Source organism: Anabrus simplex, chromosome 2 (assembly GCF_040414725.1).
Source record: "Anabrus simplex isolate iqAnaSimp1 chromosome 2, ASM4041472v1, whole genome shotgun sequence".
Taxonomy (NCBI): Eukaryota; Metazoa; Arthropoda; class Insecta; order Orthoptera; family Tettigoniidae; genus Anabrus; species Anabrus simplex.
Window position 1 is genome coordinate 349,651,497 of NC_090266.1, and position 3,886 is coordinate 349,655,382.

Genomic DNA, 3,886 nt, shown 5'->3' on the forward strand with positions numbered 1-3,886 from the left:
CTTTACATAGCTCTACAGTTTAAGTCAAATGATGAAAAATGTCCCCCAACACCGTCTGTACCTACCTTGATCTTTATTCTCAATTACGTAAACCATCCAGTGATTATTCTTACCTCTATGTTTCGGTATTTATGCCCGCCACTTGGCCCAAATCACCTAGAAATGCACGGTTAAGAATGTTTGATTGTCTTTATTGTCAAGTTCTTATACACTTATTTGTACATCGTCCTGACAACATTAAACCTGCCCTCGGGGAATTTTTAATCCACTCGTGCCCATAACCTCTGGACATTTGACAATATATCACTGTTTTATTATTATTAGTCGCCATGTGCTTTTATACATGTTACATTATGGAAGCAGAACTGAATACTAAACGCTTTGCATAATTGGGACCTCCAAAAACGCTCCGCCGTTCACTCCGAAATAAGAAGAGTTGGTGTGTTTTGAAATTTGTGTAGGGCATAATAGAAAACAAAAAAGTAGCGTATCTCAATCAACCAATCCGTGATCTTCATTTTGAGCTGTCACTCAAGTGACGTATCAATTTTTTTTACCCATATATTTCTTGAACATGTTCAAAGAATTTGGAAATAAATCGAATGTTTTCCTTTATAATGTATTCAAATCCCTTATCCTTCGTCCTATAAATGCATATTTGCCCAATATTTCCTCTTGAATTCCAACTTCATCTTTATAATAGGATTTTTCCAAATTTTAAAAGCTCCGCTCAAGTTTATACGTCTTGTAATGGTCATAGCGTCCGCCATGTCAACTGACAGTGGGCCCGGCCCGGCACCGTATAGACCTACCCCTTACGGTTCAACTGCGCCAATCACTAGCAGCGCTTAAGTGCTAGGCCAGCCCCACTCGCTTCCGCTCGCGGTCCCGTAGCAGAGGAGTATGGAAATGACTCCACGATTAATCTGGGGTGTTCCATCTCGCGATGTTCCTGGATACATCCAGCAACCGGAAGATTCTAGAAGAGCCAGCGCAGGTATATAAGAGAGGAACGACCTGCTTGGAGTTAGTGAGAGTTAGACTGAGTTAGAAGTTAGTGTGGTTTAGTCGTGAGCGACTGCCAGTGTAGTGAAGTATGTGAACTGCCGTGATTATCGGACTAGTGTGCTACAGTGCGGACTGTCGGCGAAGGAGAGAACATGTAGCCGTGCGACGCGGGACCTTGTGTGTGAGTGTAAAACTGTGTAGTGTGAGAACAAGTGGGAAACAAAGGGAGCGAGTGCGCGCGAACTGCGTAAGTGTGTGTGTTGAGCAAAAGTTGTGTGTAGTCTTGTGTAGTTTAGTGCCTAGCTAGTAAATCTTAGTATTGAAGCTACCAGTCTAGTGTTAATTGATCGTACTACCCCGCCAACTCGCTACAGTATACTAATGTCATTCCACGCCATCTCTCCACCGGCAGCTCGAAACATACCACACAGTCGATCATCTCGTCTCCTTAATCCCAAGTCTTCCCAGCCCAAAGTTTGCAAAATTTTCGTAGCAAAACTCCTTTGTCGGATATCACCGAGAACAAATCGTGCCGCTTACCTTTGGATCTTTTCCAGTTCTCGTATCAAGTAGTTCTGGTGTTGGTCCCATACGCTGGAACCATACACTAATTGGGGTCTTACCAGAGACTCATACGCCCTCTCGTTCACATCCTTGCTACAACCCTTAAATACTCTCATAACCGTGTGAAGATATCTGTAACCTTTCTTAACAACCTTGTTAATACGATTAGCTCAATGAAGATCGTTTCTTATATTAACACCTAGGTACATACTATGATGTACCATCACCCCATCAACACAGTAATTAAAACTGAGAGGACGTTTCCTCTTTGTCGAACTTACAGCCTGACTTTTCATCCCATTTACCATCTATACCATTATCAAAAATTTTTTTCGAGTGAACTCAAAAAAGGTATAAATTACACTGATCAACCAAGAAATGAATGTTTGCCGTTTTCTTAACGAAGATAGTCAATTCCAATTATGTAGGGGTCAGGCAACATGAATATGACATGAGAACACTATTATTAGCTCCTAATTTTAAGATATTTGTATCTATTAAATTCAACCCCATTCACCAGAGCATTCCTTTATTTGATTTTCGTTTGTAGTCTACTTCTGAGGTATCTTTCATCACATTACGTTAATAGTCTACAAGCATAGATGAGTTTAGTTGCCCTGGTTCATGCGCACAGCATCGCCCGTCGAGTGCATTGCTAATTGCGTGTACATGCACTCCCAACTTAGTTCCCACTTGATTTTACCGCCGATCATTTTCGGTTCTTTCATTTGTGTTACTTTCAACATCAGATTAAAATACTATGAGTATATCCAGCTGTCATTTCCGTACAGAAACTTCAGTGTGAGAACAGGCACATATAAAGATAATTTCTTCTCAGAGCTTACTTCCTTCTTACGAAAAACCGTCAATCACAACACGAGCTCACTCCGCAATATTTGTTGCACCGCGATTTCAGTTTCACTTACTATATCATCATCCTATATACTCGAAATGATCCACTTTTCCCAGTTCTGTATTGTCGATCTGACATTCAATCTATTCAATCTCTTCAATCGTCATACTTTCTTCTCCCTACAGACTTCATTTTAGTCCTCCATATTTTGCTACCATATTTTCTGCATATATTTTCAAGCCCCAGATTTTAGACGGCAGGTTTCCTCTATGAGGGGTGAGCGAAGGGTGGAAAACACATAAGAAGGAAGTGAGATGTGAAAAGATATGACGTAGCTGTCTCTCGTAAGTGACCACCTCCAGTTAGATTGATGCCGACCGAAGTCGAGTGTAGACGTACACGTTTTCAAAGGGGGCATGAAAAATAGAGCGTCTCAGAAGAAATATGAATTACAGGTGATGGAAGGTGAGCACGTATCATTAAAAATCTAAAAATGTCAGTACCTTTATGGAATGTTCCGCTTGTTTTTTTTTTCTTGGTATATGCCGTATTTCGCATCTCAATTTTGGCACAGGCAAGAGGAAATGTTGTTTCCACCGAAGTCTCAGTCTCATTTATATCTTTGACAGTACGGCAACTGCTTAGGAATGGACGGGGCTGAGAAATGACATGTGGAACACGGATAGTGCATCTGGGTAATATGAAAGTTACCACTCATGGGGCTGGTCGTGCTGAAATAACAATTTCTGGCTTATTGAGTAAGGCAATGGAAAATTGCTTTTCAAGACTCACTCTAAAGCTGTTATCGGTTTTTGTGGTCTTCCTATAACTGCATAACCTTTAGTTGAGCTGTTCTGTGGATCCAACCGGCCTCTCGGCAGGCATGCTTAACCTGTACCAAGGCGTAAGTTTTCAATCGAGAGTTAATTGCTCATAAATTACATGTGGACTTGCGCATAGCTTATAAACATAGTATTTTTGTGAATATTGAATTTTCACGACCGTATTGTAATGTACGTAACACGACCTAATAGGTTGAATGTCGGATTCGATTACAATACGGTCCTGAAAATTCAATATTCATTGACTTGGCCCTCAACGGGCAACTTAAACGCACTCTACAGTGTGATGGTAGTAGTACCAGACCTGTAGCTTAGATCCTTTCCAAAAGAAAAAAGTTGGCCTAGGCCACCATAGCTCAAATGGTAGAGCAACCGACGCGAAATCGGGAGGTTGTGGGTTCGAATCCCACTGGTTGGCCATTCTTGTTCTGTACTTAACATCTCTTCAACACGTACTAAATGTACGTAACACGGCCTAATAGGTTGAAAGTCGGATTCGATTAGTATTTTTATGGTAATTATTGGAACAATTCACCTTCTCACTCAAGCCAATTTGTGAAATATATTCGTATATCTTGACACAGTAATACCACGTATTTCATCTGTGATTTACAAACAT

At 40.8% G+C, this 3,886-nt stretch overlaps 1 non-coding gene across 1 annotated transcript; it reads left to right on the top strand.

Annotated features, from left to right (window-relative positions):
* The first annotated feature begins 3,612 nt into the window (after positions 1–3,612).
* TRNAS-CGA (transfer RNA serine (anticodon CGA)) lies at positions 3,613–3,686 on the top strand. Its single transcript has one exon. It is a non-coding gene; the product is annotated as a tRNA-Ser (tRNA).
* Positions 3,687–3,886: the final 200 nt, after the last annotated feature.